The sequence below is a fragment of the Phascolarctos cinereus genome, unplaced genomic scaffold, assembly GCF_003287225.1.
Source record: "Phascolarctos cinereus isolate Bilbo 61053 unplaced genomic scaffold, phaCin_HiC Scaffold_4;HRSCAF=312, whole genome shotgun sequence".
Lineage (NCBI taxonomy): Eukaryota > Metazoa > Chordata > Mammalia > Diprotodontia > Phascolarctidae > Phascolarctos > Phascolarctos cinereus.
Window position 1 is genome coordinate 401,616,460 of NW_027555847.1, and position 18,552 is coordinate 401,635,011.

Below are 18,552 nucleotides of genomic sequence, written 5' to 3' on the forward strand. Positions count from 1 at the left end.
ATCAAAAAATGAATGACAGATTCAATTCACCAATGAATACTGCCATTCAATAACACAACAATAGTTTTGAATCTGGTACTGGCTCTGGAACATGTGTCTTCCCTCCAGGTTAAAGGTGGAAGCCAAAATGAGAGCAGGAATTGCTGAGTTTTTGTCTTTCTTTGTATCCCTAAAGCTTAACACAGTGTGTAGAATATAACAGATTCTTAATAAATGCTCGTTCAGTGACTGACTGATGCACAGATAATTTTTCTTTTAAATGTTGTTCTTAGGGGAAACTTAACTATCTCCCAAGTCTTGAAGGGTGTCCTTGGTTCCAAATAGCAGAACTAGGACTAATGAGTGAAACAGAGGAAGGAAGATTTTGCTTCAGTATAAGCAATTCCTGTGCAATTTGAGCTGTCCCCAAATGGGTTGCCTTCACTTCATTCTTTATGCCTGGTCAACTCTTCTCCAAACCTCATTTCTATCTATGCAAATTCTACTCGTCTTTCAAAGCTGGGCCCAGACTATATCTTCTCTGTGGAAATTTCTCTGATTTGTATACTACAGTTACTTGCATGTGTTTTATATTTTCCTACTATTGTATATGTATAGTTTAAGGGAAAGGGGTCATATCTTATAACACTCTACATATCACTGAGACCATGACTTTGCAAATACTAGATATCAAATAAATAATTATTGAATTTTGTTGAATAAACACCCCAGCTGGAAGTAGTCTGTCTCTCCTCCAAACTTTCAGAGAATTTTGTTTGTACCTTTTAAAGTCGACTCATTTATTTTAGGATCTCTTTCAGGAGGCGATCAGTGAATTCTTTCAATTTCTATTTTACCCTCTGGTTCTGGAATATCAGGGCTGTTTTCCTTGATAGTTTTTTGAAAGATGGTGTCTAGGCTCTTTTATTGGTCATGGCTTTCAGGTAGTCTAATAATTTTTAAATTATCTCTCCTAGATCTAATTTCAAGGTCAGTTGTTTTTCCAGTGAGATATTTCACATTATCTTCTATTTTTTTCATTCTTTTGGTTTTGTTTTATAATTTCTTGATTTCTCATAAAGTCATTTACTTCAATTTGCTCCATTCTAATTTTTAAGGAATTATTTTTTCAGTGAATTTTTGGACCTCCTTTATCCCTTGACCAATTCTGCTTTTTAAGGCATTCTTTTCCTCATTGGCTTTTTGGGCCTCTTTACCATTTGATGTTGTCTGGTTTTTAAGGTGTTATTTTCTTCAGTATTTTTTGTGTCTCCTTTACCAAGCTGTTGAACTCATTTTTCATGATTTTCTTGAGTCATCCCATTTCTCTTCCCAATTTTTCCTCTATTTCTCTTACTTAATTTTCAAAATCCTTTTTGAGCCCTTCCATGGCCTGAGACCAATTCATATTTTTCTTGGAGTCTTTGGATATAGGAGCTTGGACTTTGTTGTCTTCTTCTGAATGTGTTTTGATATTCCTTGTCACTAAAGTAAGTTTCTACACTCAGAGGTTTTTTGTTGTTTGTTTTTGCTTTCTGAAAGAGAATGCTTTATTGTGGAATACAGTGTAGCACAGTGAACAAAAGACTAGCACAGTTCAATGGGTACCCCCACACATCCTATCTCACACACACACACACACACACACACACACACACACACACACACATATAGCCTTGCTCATAGAGACCTACTTGTGCATGGATGCCCCATCAGTTCTCCCAGTGTTATTAGTTCAGGGGGTCTGGAAAGCTCCTAACAACTCTCATGAAGGCAGCACAGGTCATTTAGAGATACAGTATCTCTGGAGTGCATTCTTGTTTCTAATAAAGTACATTTTCTTTAGATTTTTTGAAGTCTTCATTTGTTACTTTCATTCTACATTCTCTTAGGCCATGAGACCAGCTTCTATACGAATGCCTTGATATCTGCTTTAGACAAATCATCTTTAGCCATGATCAAATCATCTAAAGTTACATCATCTGCCAAAGTCATTATGCTTGTATGAATCTGAAAGATGCGTTTCTTGGTCTTTTCATCTGGCAGAGGGAACTCAATCTTTCGTCAATACATCCTGGTCTGATTAGTACTGGATCCAGAGTTTCTATTCAATTTGTGGCCATAATCACTTTCACATCTCCTCTAGAGTCAAACCCATCCAATTGGTTCAACAATTCCAACATCATTCACTGAATTTCTCTTTCTCCACCTGAATTTGAATCATACCTTTTGGTCCCAATGACATCAGTTTCATCAATGAAGACAATCAATGGAGCATGTTTCTCAGCTACTCGGAACAGTTCTCGAATGAGTTTGGGCCCATCTCCCAAGTATTTCTATATAGGTTCAGAACCAACAACTCTGAGGAAGGCTGTGGAAGTCTGATTTGCTACAGCTTTGGCTAGCAAGGGGGGCCATAGAGAATGACTCCTTTAGGTGGTTTAATACCCATCTCCTCATAATACTCAGATTCCTTAATTTCCTGAATCTGGTTATCCAATCCACCAATATCAGCACGTGTCTCCTATGGAGCCTTCTCTACTTTCATCACTGTGATGAGGGGATCTGTGTCGTTCATCAGAACGCCTATCATGGCATGAACTTTATGGTTGAGGAGGACAGAACATCCTGGTTCTAGCAAATCCTTGTCTACAAATGATAGAATGCTGACATAATGCTCTGATCCCACTGAGGTAGACACAATGGCATGATTTTCATTAATGGTCTCTTCCAAAGTCTGTACAGACATGGGGGTACCTCTCAGATCATCCACCTTTGATCATTCTTCCTCTTGCTTTTCTTCCAGTGGTTTCATTTGTTCTTGATTTTTGATGAACTCTTCTTGCATGACAAGATAATCTTTAATTCTCTCCAATTTCAATAATTTTAGCCTGCACTGAGTGTGAGGTGTGACAAGTGGCAATTTGCAGGCAGCATCTGGTCCCTTTGTTTTCTTCTTCTTTTTTCCCACCCTAGTTGGAACTGGAGGCTCATATTTCTTTTTCTTGTCCTTGTCATCCTTCTTACTACCACCAGGACCATGTCTACCACTATGACTTTGACCCACCGCACTCCCAGCTCCCCCACAGGCTTCTTTGACACCAGGAGTACATCTCCCAGAGTTTTTTGGGTTTTTTTTTTCATTGCTTGCTCATTTTTCCAGTCTATTACTTGACTTTTAAAATCTTTGTTAAGGTAGGGCTCTGGTTCTAGGCTGGAGGGTTAACTGTCCCAAGCTTCAGGGGTTTTATTCAGCTGTTTTCAGAGATACTTCTAGAGACCTGTAAGTTTTCAGTTCTTCCAAAGTGGTATGATCTAAGGGGAGGTGTTTACTCCTTTCCTGGTCTGTGCTCTGGTTTGTGAGTGACCACAAGCTCTCTTTTCTGCCCTGGAACTGTGAGGAGGATTCTCCCTCCACTGCTGCCACAAGCTCTGCTATGCTGGTGCTCCTCCTCACCCTGGGACTGTTACCTAGCACTGCAACCCAGATCCAAGTATGAGCAAAACAACAGAGTCCTGCCTCAGTGCTATCAAAGTGACCCCTGTAATCCCCTTCTGACCTTGTTCAATCCCCTTATAATCTGTGGACTGAGAGCTACAGAAGAAACTGTTGATGCTGCTGATTCAGTCACTTTCAAGGCATGCTCCTGGTTCCCTGAAGCTAGTGCTATGTTGGTGTGGCCCACGCTGGACTGCACTCCACTCTCAACCAGGTCTGACAAACCTTTCCTACTGACCTCCTAAGTCATCCTTGGCATCTACGGGCTGAGAAGTCTGGAAACTGTCACTGCTGCAGGTGACTCAGTCACCCTGTGGCCTGCTCCAGGTTTGCTCAGGCCTGTATTGGAGTGTGCTTCTTTCTCACCCTGGTGCAGGAGACCTTTCCTGTCGATCTTTCAGGTTTCTTAGACTGGAAATTTGTTTCCCTGTCTTTTTGTGAGTTCTGCTGCTCTAGAATTTGTTTAGAGTTGTTTTTCAAAGGTATTTGGAGGGGTTTGGGGGAAAACTCAGGTGAATCCCTGCCTTTACTCTGCCATATTGGCTCTGCCCATAGTATCTCTTAAAGAAGTGCTTGGTGTATGTTTGTTAAACAAATCTGTAAGAGACATTGTAGAACATTCTCATATTGTACTAGGTAACTGAAAAATCCCTTCCCACTCAAAGATATATGAGTCTAGGAAAAAACTAGGAAATCTCTTCAGATGTCTGGTTCATGTGTCAATTACTGAAAACATATTCTTAGGACTTCCACTTCCAGGAGCCAACATGGCAGAGTAAAAAGGTAGTTGCTCTCACCCTCCCCTGTTGACCTCTGAAAACCCAGAAAATATCACCCTAGGAAAAAAAAACCCTGAAACAGCTGAACTAGAAGAAAGACAGGGAACAGCAGTGCAGCAGGCCAGCAAACCGGTCTCCCAGTGGCTCAGCAAAAATAAGGGAAGCAGCACTACAAAGGGCCCCAGGCAGATAAGCACCCTGAAGCATTCATGTGGAAGAAGCTGAAGAAAGCAACCTAGTCTTCCTAAAGTCCCAGCCTTGCTGATTCCAACCCAACACCAGGTAAGCTGTTGGAACACTACAGCCTCCAACTGTCAACCAGGAGGAGATCCTGAAGCCCAGGTGATAGAGCAGGCAAACACCAACACCTGGACCTCCACCTCAGTGAGGGCAGGGGAACCAATAGAAACCAACTCAGAAAACCACCAGGTGCCTTGGCACTCTACCACAAAGGAACCTCCAAGTGCATTAGCAGAAACGAGGGAGGCAGCATTGCAAGGGGCCCCAGGCAGATAAACACCCTACAGCACCCATCTAAAAGAAGCTGAAGAAAGGTAAAGAAAAGGAAAAGCAGGCAACATAGAATTGCCTGAAAGTTCCAGCCTTGCTGATTACATCCCAACACAAGGTAAGCTGCCAAAATCAATTGCCAACATAAGAGGCCCCAGCACACAAAGCCAGTGACTAAGAACTAGGCTCCCAACACAAGATGCTTGGGTCAGTGCCCTCTGTTCCACAGCAAGAGCTCAATCTCTTCAAAGGCCAGGGAATAAAGAATGAGTAAAAAGAAATGTACCATAGATTCATATTATGAGAAGAGTGAGATCAAGACTGAAATTCTGAAAGGGACAACATTGTCAACAAACCCACATCTGCAACATCAAAAGGGGATATGAACTGGTCTGAAGCCCAAAAAGCCTTCTTAGAAGTGCTCAAGAAGGATTTTAAAATCTAATGAGAGAGGTAGAAGAGTCCTTAAAAAATAAAATTGGCCAACTGGAAAAAAAAGTATACTGAAGAAAACAAGTCCCTAAAAAACGCAATTGACAAACTGGAAAAAAAATACACTGAAGAAAACAAATCCCTTAAAAATACAATTGGCCAATTGAAGAAGGAAGTACAAAAACTAACAGAAGAAAACAATCTGTTAAAAACTAGAATTGGACAAATGGAAACTACTGACTCTATGAGAGAGCAAGAATCAGTTGAACAGAAACAAAAAAATGAAAAAATGGATGAAAACATAAAATACCCCATCAGTAAAACAAGTGACCTGGAAAATTGATCCAGGAGAGACAATTTAAAAATCACTGGACTACTTGAAAATCATGATGAAAAAAAAGAGCTTGGACAGTATCTTTTAGGAAATAATAAAGGAAAACTGCCCTGAAGTCCTAGAACCAGAAGGTAAAATAACCATAGAAAGAATACAGTACTTACCACCTGAAAGAGATCCCAAATTGACAATGCCAAGGAATATAATAGCAAAATTCTAAAATTACCAGATGAAAGAGAAGGTGCTGCAAGAAGCCAGAAAGAAACAATTTAAATATCATGGAAACACAGTCAGGATTACACAGGACCTTGCAGCTTCTACCTTAAAAGACCGCAGGGCATGGAATACACGATATTCCATACAGCAAAGGAGCTTGGATTGCAGCCAAGGATAAATTACCCTGCAAAAATGAGCATAATTTTTCAAGGGAGGAGATGGACATTCAACGAAATAGGGGCCTTCCAAACCTTCGTCATAAAAAGACCAGAGCTGAACAAAAAATTTGATCTTCAAGTACAAGGTAAATGGGACAGAAAAATATAAAATGTTGTTAATAAGGGCAGACTGTTTACATCCCTACAGGGAAGATGACACTTGCAACTTTTGAGAACTGTATTGTTATTACACCATGTTAAAGGAGTATACATAAAAGGGGGTGGATATTAGTTCACTTTGATATAATGATTAAAAAAAATCTAATCAAGTGGGTTAAATGGATCCAAGTAAGTCGATTAGTCTGATCTCAGAAAGTGTACTGAGAAAAAAGGAGGCAGACAAGGGTAAATTACATTACAGGAAAAGACAGAAAATCCTATTACAGTAGAGGGAAAGAAGGGAGGGGGGTGAGTGTTGTTTGAACCTTGCTCTCATCAGATTTGCCTCAAGAAGGGAATAACATAATCAGTTAGGTATGGAAATCTAACTTGCCCTATGGGCAGTAGGAGGGAAAAGGGGAAAGAAAAGGGAGGGGGGGATAGAAGGGAGGGAAGAAGCAGTGGGGGCAAAGGGGAAGAGGCTGGAGGAGGCAGTGGTCAAAAGCAAAGTACTGGGGAGGAGGAGAAGGGAGAGAGAAGAAAGAAAAGCATAAACAGGGGGGAAAAGATGGAGAAAAAGACACAGATAGTAATCATAACTGCGAAAGTTGAATTACTATCTTTTTCTTTTCTCTTCTGTTGAGTTTTGTTTCCTCTTTCTGATGGTTCTGCCTATTGTTTTTAATTTTTACTTACAACTTCACTAATTTGCAAATATGTTTAATAGGAATGTAAATGTGTAGCCTATATCAGATTGTACACTGTCTTGAGGAGGGTGGTGGGGAGGAAGGGGGAGAAAAATTTTAAGCTCAAAAGCATATGGAAGGGGATTGTTGATAAATTCAAATAAATTAATAAAATTTAAAAAATAAATTTACTATTTACTATTTACTATAAAAAAGAAAGCATATTCTTATGCTTTTTTAAATTTTAGAACATTAAGGCAAGGGGCAATATCTCTTACTTCAAATGTTACAGATTCAAAATAAGGGACAAATTGCATAAAAATAGGTAAGGCCTTTGTCATGTTAGCCTACATAATTTCTGTCTTTTGAAGGACTCTGACATTCTGCCTGAAATATGCCCTTGATGCCCATCTATATGTGTTTATATTTGATCTTTTTTTTAATACCTGGTTCAAGTCCAAACTCCTCCATGAAAACCTGCCCTTCCCATTATAACCTACAATTAACTTGGCCTCTTAATTGGATGGATTATGAGAGCAAAAAGAACAACATATTCAGAGTTGGAAAATCTGGTTTCCAATTTTCCAGTCCTCACTCCAACCTTACACAACTATGTGATTATGCCCCTTAATTTTTCAGAACCTCAGTTTTCTTATCCATAAAACATATATTATAAATATTCCCAACCTCAAAACATTGTTGAGAAAATGCTTAATGACTGTAGTGCTGTAGAAATGTGAGTTCTTATTCTGAATTACTGGGTAGCACTTAACAATCTATAATACTCATTTAGCACTCATAAGGTAATTACTTTGCATTATTATTTAGTTTTTTTTTTCTTTTTGTATGTAGTTTTTCTTTAGGAATAATGGATACAGAATCTGTCTTATACTATAGTCATGTGTGTTCCCAAATAACCTGAGAGTAATACAGATGTGTGAGCAGAAAAACCAGAACCAATGAGAGTGAGGATTGTCTTTAGACATATAATGATGATACAAAGAAGTTTGAATATTTTATACTTAGGCAGTTCTCTCTCCAATGACTTTCAAAGAAGAGAGCACTGCTTTTTGTTTTGTTTTGTTTTCAGAATGTGTAGGACCAAGGTATTAAGTCTCATCAATTAACTTTTTTTTTTGCTTAAAATATGTCGTTGAACCATACAAACTTTTAAGACTGATTGGTTGATTGCTCAATACTTTTGAATCTGTCTATTAACAAAGTAGTATCAAATTAGTTCTCCCTGGGGGCATAAATGACCTATATTTGTAAGTAAAGAATGGCTATCCATGGAACACGAACCCTTGTATTTTACTGGTATAATTCCAAACCTAGTGAGTTAAGTCAACAAAAGAAAAGTCTTCCGTTTATCCACCAGTATCTCTAGAAGAAGATTACATGTGGATATCACCATTCATTAAAAACTAAAAGGGATGTAGCATATATATTTTTCAAATTTAGTTTTGAAGACTAATGGCACCGTGGCAAAAAGGGAGATAGCCTGATGTTCTATCAAATATAAAACAACTGTAATGCTTAGGAATTTAAAACAGGAATGTCAAAACTAGTTTATAGTTTTTTGTTTTTTTTTTTTAAAGCAGCCCCTTGGAGATTTAGCAACATACTCATAGATTTGGAATCAATTTATAGAATTTATATATGCTCTTCAGAAAAAAAATATCAGCAGAATCTCATATAATTCTAAACCAAAATGAACAGCTTGAAAAGGAAGCCTGAAATAAGTCCTTAGATCCAATAGTCAGGGGAGCTGACCAGCTATCTGCAACATATGTAAATCTCAGGAATAAAGCCCCAAACATAATGACAACCTTGAAATAAGATATATAGTGAAATCCCAAGAAACAATACTAAGAGTTAAAAAAGGAAAGTGGTACGTATGAAGACAGAAAGTTGTGAACCTACTTAAAATGTTAACTTTGCTTCTGAAGAGATGACAAATATGCTTAATTTTAACAATACAATAATCTATAATAACAGTGGTAGCTAAAAAGTGTTTGACGATTTTTATTAATAGAAAACAAAGTGAGATATGTAGTTTAATATTAGTTGAAGAGTTCTGAAGCTCTAGGGGGAGACTTGTTTTTCTACTTCCCTATCTTATTCCCTTCAGGGACTGTTCCAAACTTTTTTCATTTCTTGCAAGGCACCCAGGGCTCTAGAACCCCTCTACTTAAAATAAAGTACTTTGTCCCTTCTTCACTGATGAGACTGAGCACAACTGGCCTAAACTCAACTCTGTTCTTCCAATTCTCAAAAGTTGTCAACATCATCACTATTTTTACCTCCAACCCTCTATTATCAGAAATATGTATAAGTATATTTTGTAATATAACTATATATAAAACTATAACTATAACAAATTATATAATAAACTGTTATGTAGTTTGTTATATGATAATCAATTATAATTATAAACATAAATATATAATACTGTTTATGATATATGATAACACATCATATATAAATTTAGTTATATACTATATAGGATACATTTCATAATTATCTTATATAGTATGTAGTATATAGCTGTAAATAATTAGATGCTACAGATTATATATTCATATGTATACACATGTTCATATTAATATATATTTCCTACTGCTGACGAAGGCTTCTACCTGTTCTCTAATGTACTTCCTCTCCTTCCTCTTTCAGTTGATTGCTCCAGAAACCACTATGCCTCTCTCATGAGTCCTCCATCTCTGTCTGTGCTGATTCCTTTCCCACATACATGTTCAGTGTTCCCCAATATTTAAAAAAATCTACAACGCAGCAACCACTACTTTTAATTGATATTTACTGTATGTAGTTACCATCCTTCTAATTTGAATGAGGTATAGTGGGTGCTCAATAAATGTCTATTGACTCACTGACTCTTTTTCACCTCTTGTCCCCCGTGCCTCCATTTCTCTTTAGTTCAGCTCATTATTCTCTAGGACAGGATGAAAGACACTGTCCCCACTGCTCAGTCCTTGCTTCACCCTATCGATCTATCTTCTCAGATATCATTTGCCTATTTTTAAAAGCTCCCAAGAGGGACTCAATTCTACCTTCTGCCTCAAAGATCAAAATAGTTCTAATCACTTTCAGGGCTTACAGGGATCTTACCCCTCTGAACTGCAAAACCCAAAATGCCTGTCAATTCTGAAATATCTGTTTCAAAAACATTTGTAGGACACATATATGTCAAATACTTTAGGTAACAAGAACTAAAATGTTCCCTTATGAAATGTATACTGGGGGTCAGGGGAGGTTAAACAACATAAACACATAATAAAACACACACACACACACACACACACACACACACACACACACACACACATATATATATATATATATATACACATATGTATATGTATATAAATACAAACATTTGCATGTACACAATCAGACAAAGGAAATATCAAGTAATATTTTGGGGGGAGGCACTAGTAGCTGGGATCATCAGGAAAGACCTCATGCAAGTGATAGAATTTGACATGAGCTTTGAAAGGAGTTAAGGATTTTCCAAAGTTGAAGGGAAGGCCTCCCAGGCTTGGTGAGAGGATGGAGATAGCCTGTGAAAATGATATGTTGCGTATAAATATCAACATCAGTCAATTTTATTGGAACATATAGTGCACAGAGGTGTGTAGTAAGTGTAGTTATGTGCAATAAGTCTGGTAATGAAGACTAGAGCTAGGTTATTATTATTTTTTGAATAGTTTTCAATACAAAGTCTAAATTTCTAAACTACTAATATATTTAATAATAGTAACAGAGTGGTTAAGTAAACTGACTAATAGCCATACTTACTTTATTTCTGTTTTCTCATCCAAGGAAAAATTATCTTTAACCTGGAAATGAGAAAATCACAATGGATAACATGATAAATAAGGAGATTATGAAAGAACATCTAGTTGTCCTTTATGAATTTCAGTCACCTGGGCCAGAAAATGCTGAGGCACTAAAATAATTGGTGGCTATGATTGCCAAAAGACTGAAGTGAACACTGTATTTCATATATAGTGATATTGAAAAAAGTTGGGGAGAACAGGAGAGTTTCCATCAGAATAAAGAATAGCCAAAGGTCTAGTTTAAAAAAAAGTAAAAGAAGTATTTGTGAACTATAGACCAGGAGACTGACTTTCACTTCTGGTGATATTATAAAAGAGATCATTGAAGAGATGGTTAGTGTTTATCAAGAAAACAAAGCAGTGATTATCAAAAAACATCATGGCTCCATCAAGAATAAGTTATAGCAGACTAAAAATATTTCCTTTTTTATGGTTATAAACAAGCAAATCAGGAAAATGTGGATATATTTTACCTAGATTTCAAATTGGTGATAATATAATTGAATGACTTAATAATAAGACTCAAAGAATAGACCATAGTACTTCAACATAAACTGTGTCCCAGAGATCTGTTTGATTGTGTGCTTTTTAAAATTTTTTGGATAACATGGATAAAGGCATGCTTATTGAGTTTGCAGAATGGCAGCTAAACTTTGAATAACAAAATCAGGATCAAAAAAGATCTGACAAATTGGAGAGCACTGGAATGGATGAAAGAAAATGAATTTAATAGAAATAAATGTAAACATCTTATACTTTGTTTCAAAACATTTTCACAAGGAGGAAGATGAAGGACATAGGTAGATAATTTGTCTGACAAAGATCTGGGAGTTTTCAAAGATGGCAGTTTCAGTAGTACTCAGCAGGCTCATGTAATTTTGCCCTCCATTGAGAGGTACGTATTTCAAGGAATAAAGAAATAACAAATAACTTCTCTGTATTCTTTGCTCAGACCACATTTGGAGTATTAAGTTGTTTTGGCCACTATAGTTTAAGAAGGACATTAGTAACCTACAGATTATCTAGAAGAAGGCAATCATAATAGTGAAGGAACTTAAATATGAATCATAAAATGATAGATTGGAGGACCTAGTGAGGTTTGTCCTGTCGAAAAAGAAGACTCAAAATAGGCCATGTTAGTTGAAGTCAAAACTTGAAGAGTTGTCATAGGGAAATAGGACTTGACTTGTTTGGTTTGTCCTTAGAAAGCAGAACCAGTGGTAATGTATGTTATCTGCAAAGAAGCAAATTTAAGATTGCTTTTATCCCTAATGATTACATTTGTCTAAAAATTAATTGGGCTTCCTTGAGAGGTAGTTGTTTCTTCTCTTTGGAAATCTTCGGTGGATGAATGATAACTTGTCAGATATCATGTTGTACAGGGTTTTTGGGGTATGAATTGAACTGTATGGCAGATCTTCCAAATCTAAAATTCTGTGCCTACTGTGTATAGAGTATTAGAGTTGTCGTTTTATGAGAAAATAACTGCATGGTCTGCAAAGAGCACTCACTAAGAGTTCGGACAGTTATATTCCTGGCTTTGTGGCTGCTGAAGAGAGACCAACCAGAGACCTACAACAAACTGCCTTTGCTCAGAGGGCCAAAGTTTTCTTATCTCTAAAGTAAAATAGAGGTCTCCCATCTTGTCCAGATTTTAATATTTTATGATTCTATAAAGGAAATAACTATATTCCAGGAGTATGCTATCCAAATGAGGAAACAAATGATACAAAACAATTATAGAGTTACGTTGCATTTGTTTTGGGGTAGGCAGTGGGGTTACATGACTTGCCCAGAGTCACATAGCTACTAAGTGTTATGTTTCTGAGGCTGGATTTGAACTCAGGTCCTCCTGACTCCAGGGCCAGTGCTCTATCCACTGTGCCACCTTGCTGCCCCAATATTTTAAGATTATTGAGAACAATACTAATAAATTCCATCTTGTCTTGGAAGCAAAAGTCTTACATTCACAAAATTTGACTGCAAAGCAAAATTCTAAAGAACCTATTTTGTTCCCAAGAAAGTTAAAATATTCTAGTTAATATAAAAAACACACAACCAAAGACTACTCTGAAATTCTGGATTAAAAAAAAATCAGGCCAAATATTTATATTCCTAAATCTGTTATACTTTAAATTACTCCAAAAAACTGTACATTAGAAACATCCAAAAGGAAGATGTAACCATGAAAATGGAATGTTTTCAATGATTATGATGCTGATGATAGAGGCATGAAATATATACCAATACCCTACCTTATATTATGGGCTTGTGCCGCAAATGAAAATGCTTAATAATACAAATTTCAGCAAATAAAGCAAAGACTAGAGTTAGCACTAATGAGGAATGACATGTATAAATATGAACCACAAACTTCATATTAAATAATTCCAATCTACTCACACACTAGCCTTTATTAGAGCAATAACATAAGGTAAATTGCTGGTTAGAGCCTTATTTTTCTTTTTCTTTATCATCCTGCATTGGAGAGATGCTAATGAGCAATGAAATGACCCCAAAACATAGAAGTAGGGAGGAAAAGAAACAAGAGATTTGGGTAATTCACAGAGAATAATGCGCTCATAAGATAGGAGTATTAAAAATTGTTTAACATGTCATATAAGACTAAAATGACTAACTTTTAGCTTCAAAAATGTCTTTATGAACTCTTCTAAAGTTTTATTTTAATTTACCTACCCACGTGCAAAGACGATGTTGAGTTTATGTTCTTGATATATTGTCTCAGGAAGGAGACCTTAAGATATATACCAAGTGATCCGGAACTCTTACATCAAGATGATTTTATATAAAACTTTTCCCCTTTCACTAATGAACATGCATATAGTTACCATTACTTCTGCCAGCTCTTACAGTATCACATGTAAATGGAGGTGTTGTTCTACATTAAGTTTCAGTTGCAACTGATTATGGGTCCAAATAAAAAATTCTGTGATTCTGTATCTATTGTTTGCAGAAAATTATAGTAGGCACCGAATTAGACAGGTGACAAAGGAAGTAGTATAAAGGATGGATTAGAGAAAGGATACCCAGAGGAGCATGGTCAACAGTTAGAAACTGTTGCAAGAATCTAGAGGCAGACAAAAAGATACAAATGCTTAAACTAAGACAAGGAGGAATAGTGAAAAGAGCACCAGATTGGCACTGAGAGAACTTGGGTGAACTTTCTTGCGCTTCGGTTTTGTCATCTAAGAAATGAGGGCTCTAGACTAGACTACCAGCTGACGATCTGTGATCCTGTGACTCTGTGTAATTGTTATGTGAGTAGGAAAAAGAAATTATGGACATGATAGGAATCACAGAGGCCTTGACAACTAAATGGATATGTAGAATGAAGGAGAAAAGGAGGGCAAAATGCTTCAAGTTTATGAGACTGTATGTCTGGCCAGATAAGTTCTGCTCCTATTTGAGGCCAAAACTCTTATGTTACAAATTTATGGACAAATAAATTATTATAAGATAGGTAAAGAAAATGCCTATAAATAATAAATGATTGTAAAAGTATTAATTCAACCACTCAAAAAATTGTAAATGATTATAGTATTTAGAGTGCTATGCGAGGTATTGAGTGGTGAGTAAAAAGTTTGGATTAGGTACAGTCCTTGGCCTCATGGAAATTACAGACTAATAGGAGGATGAAACACATAGATAATTATAACACATGTAAACAGATGAAAAGGTGAAAAGCTAAGTGCTGTGTGAAGTCCGTGGGGGACAGAGGCCATAGCTAGAGTTCAAGGGGAATAGGAGAAATACCTTTACAAGGAATAAAAAAAAAAAAGAAAACATTCTATCACGTTGAATTTCCTAATTGGTCTCCAGTAGGGGTGGGGAACCTTCGGCCTTGAGGTCACATGGGGTTCTCTAGGTCCTCAAGTGTGGCCCTTTGACTGAATCCAAACTTCACAAAACAAATCCTTGGATTTGGGGATCTAGAGGGTCACATGTGGCCTTGAGGCCACAGGTTCCCCACTCCTGGTCTCTAGCTTTCCTCTGGAAGAGAAGAAAAAAACATTTCATCAAGTCTCTAGTCTGCTTGTCTACTTTGAAGGAAGATCTTATAGTAACTTATTTGTCCATAAATTTGTAACATCATTCCTTCAGCTTAAGCACCAGTCCCTTTACCTGAAATGCCTAAGGCCATAAGATGACTCCACTCAGATGCTAAACCTCTAAGAACAAATGAAAATTGACCTAAATTCATTCCTTAATGATTAAGGAATCATTACCCCTTCTCATCCAGTGATTCTGAACACCCAAATGTCATCATTCAAACCCTTTTGCCCATACTGAACTGGATGCCCATTTTATCTCAATTATGTCCAAAATGGAACTCATTATCTTTCCTCCTAAACTTTCTCTCCTCCAATCCTATCTTTACTATTACTATACAGGGCAACACCATCCTCTCAGTCTCTCAATCATCCTGGATTCCTCAGTATCTGTCACTGTTCCCCATCCCCATTCCCCCACACATATCCTAGCTGTTGCCGAGGACTGTTAAGTTAACTTCTGTGATATTTCTCAAATACGCCCCCTTTCCCTCCTCTAACGTTGCCACTACCATGGTACAAGCCATGATTACCTCATGCCTGCGCTTTCGGAAGTCTCTTTGCCACTTGTCTCTCTCCACTCCAATTCATTCTTCACTCAGTTGACAAATTGATCTTCCTAAAGAGAATGTCTGGGTATGTCATGCTCCATTCTACTCCTATTCCATAAACTCCAATGGTGCTATATTACCCACCAAGATAAAATATAAAATCCTCTGGCATTCAAAATCCTTCAACACTTAACATTCCTCTAACTTTTCCATCATATACTCTGACACATACGCTGTAATCCAGTGACAATGGCCTCTTTACTGTTTCTCACACAAATTACATCCCCTGACTTAACATTTTCACGTCTTGTTCCACATATTTCAATGTTTTCCCCTTTATTTCTACCTAATGTCTTTGCTAACTTCTTTCAAGTCTTAGCTAAAATCCTACCTTCTACAGAACTTCTTTCCTGATAGCTCTCATTTCTAGTTTCATCCATCTGTTGTGTGGCTCTAATTTATCCTATATATGACTTATCTGTACATAGTTTATTGCATGCTGTCATCTCCAATAGATTGTGAGCTCTCTGAAAGCAGAGACTCTTTTACATTTCTTTCTATCCCCATCGCTTACCATAGAACATAGTAGGCACTTAATATTTATTGACTGATAAGTGAATCTTCTAATGTAGATCTAACTGCATTTCAGCTCCTGTTCTGCGTAATCATCTTAACTCATTATGGTTGACTTTTTTTTTTTTAAAGAACCCTTTCACTTCAGATGGAGGATTGCAGATACTGTCCTATAGGGATTTTTTCTTTTTTTTTTTTTTTTGCATGATCAAATTGACCTGATATTTTATAGAGTATGTCCTTAGCAAATGATTCAATAAACATTTCTCAAGCACCTTCTATGTGCCAAGCACTGTGCTAAATGCCAGGGATTAAAAAAGAGGCAAATGACAGTCCCTGCTCTCAAATAGCTTACAATCAAATAGGAGATAAAACAGGAACACAAATATATACAAAGCAAGTTTATGCAGAACAAATAGGAAATAGCTGACAGAGTGAAAGCACTAGAATTAAGAGAGGGTAAAGAAGGCTTCCTGTAGAAGGCAGGCTTTTAACTGGGACTTAAAAGAAGACCGGGAGGTCAATAGATGAAGTATTTCTTAGTGTATTTTCTATGTTCCACTATCAATTTCAATAGCCAGGAAATGTATTTACTAGATCCTTCAATACTTTTGTAAAATTCTCAGGTTCACACCTAGGGTTCCAAATATCAATATTCCCCTATGGATTTTAATGCTCATTAGATGATAATACACTTCACATTCAACACCCAAAGTTTAATAATATTATATTATAATGACAGTTCTTGAGTCAGCTAGTGGCACAGTGGCCAGGCTTGGAGTCAGAAAGACTCATCTTTCTGAGTTCAAATCTGGCCTCAGATACTTACTAGCTATGTGAGTCTGGGCAAGTTATTTAATCTCATTTGTCTCTTCCAGTAGATTGTTTCCTCATCTAAAAATGAACAGGAAAAGGAAACAGCAAACCATTCAAGTATCTTTGCCATGAAAACCCCAAATGGGGTCATGAAAAATGAGACACAACTGAACAACATTGACAGTTCTTAGACAATAAAAGTATAAAATGACTTAGTCATGTAATCTTTCAATCACATTCTCCTCAACTCATTAGTCAAGATGGGAGAGTTAGGATATTTCTGAATCCCCATTTCTACTTCTAGGTTTTCCCTCTACCTCTACCATTCAAACTTCTCTTCTTTTGAGGTTCAATCAATCTATATTGAACATCCAACCTTAGATTCTGTTGGATGTTGTCTACCGACTTCTAGGACACTCTCTTTCTTTCAACAATAATACTATAAAGCACTGTTTTAAGCAACTGATGTGTATGTATGCACACAATCCATATATATACACATACACACACACACACATATATATACATATATACAGACACATATATACATATAGTGCATGTATATGTATCCACGTGAGTGAATATAATGTGTATTGGCAAGTATGTGTACATTTACATGTATATGAGTATATACATGTAAATAACTGATACAATCTTTAAAGGGACTATTAGTGGAATCTGACTCTTTGGTTACTTTCCTGATCCATGCAGCCTTCAACCCCAATGTTCTTCTAAATTAATTTCTGAACTTTAAGTGATATGAAGAATATTAAACATCTTTAGGGCAGTAGCTATTTCACTTTTTTGCATTTGTCTTTATATCTCCAGTTGTAGTACAGTACCTAGCACATAGTAGACTCTTAATAAATGTGTGTGTATATACACATATAAATATAAATTTATAGGTATAATGTGCATATGTATAACTATCTATCTATATATCTATATGGAGAGAGAGACAGAGATAGAGACAGAGACAGAGAGCTGGAGAGAGAGAGGATAGACAGATAGATAGATGGATATAAACATCGAGGTTTACCAAGGAGGATTCTGCCACTAATTTTATGTTGAAAGGTTTAGAATACTAAGAACAAAATAAAAGTTCACCAAAGGGAGGAGGCTGACTGAAACGGTATATTATTCCCATCATATATTCCAATCAATATTGTCACCTGGACAGTATGCTACAAATAAAATGAGGTGCAAGAGAGAAAGCAAACTGGGCTTGCTGTTACCTAATGTAATTAATTGTAGTAATTAGTAATTTTTACTGCTTAGTACTTAATTCTCTGCAGTGTGTGACTAGTTTCCTTTACTTTATTACATATTCGATATATCATAAACCTGCTTTGAAATGTTGACTCTTGACTAAAACTATTTTCCAAGGAGCAGGGTTAGCATAACATACATCTTATACTATTCTTTTTCAAAGAATGTATGCTCTAGCCAGACTATATTAGTCTCCATTTATTTGGACATGTCCCGTTTTCTTTCCTCTATTCCTTTTCCCACACTGTTCTGGAACACCATCACTATCACAAGCCATTTGCTACCCTCTCCCCTCAAATATTGACCTCTCTTTCAAGTCCTAGTTCAAATGTTGCTTCTGCCATGTAAGTTTTTTTTTTCCTCTCTCCTACACTCAGTGAAAAGTAAACTGTTTTTGTTTTGTTTTGTTTGCTTGGGCATTGGGGGTTAAGTGACTTGCCCAGGGTCACACAGCTAGTCAGTGTTATGTGGCTGAGGCCGGTTTTGAACTCAGGTCCTTCTGACTCCAGGGCCGGTGCTCTATCCACTGTGCCACCTAGCTGCCCTGAAAAGTAAACTATTAAAAATATAAAGCTCTAGCTGTGGAAAAATATCTTAGGAGTCATCTAGTTCAATCTCCTCGTCTTACAGATAAAGAAACTGAAATCTGGATCATCTGGTG

At 36.8% G+C, this 18,552-nt stretch overlaps 1 pseudogene; it reads right to left on the reverse strand.

Moving 5' to 3' along the window:
- Positions 1–1,766: 1,766 nt before the first annotated feature.
- LOC110199179 (26S proteasome regulatory subunit 4 pseudogene) lies at positions 1,767–3,034 on the reverse strand (annotated as a pseudogene).
- Between the last annotated feature and the right edge of the window lie 15,518 nt (positions 3,035–18,552).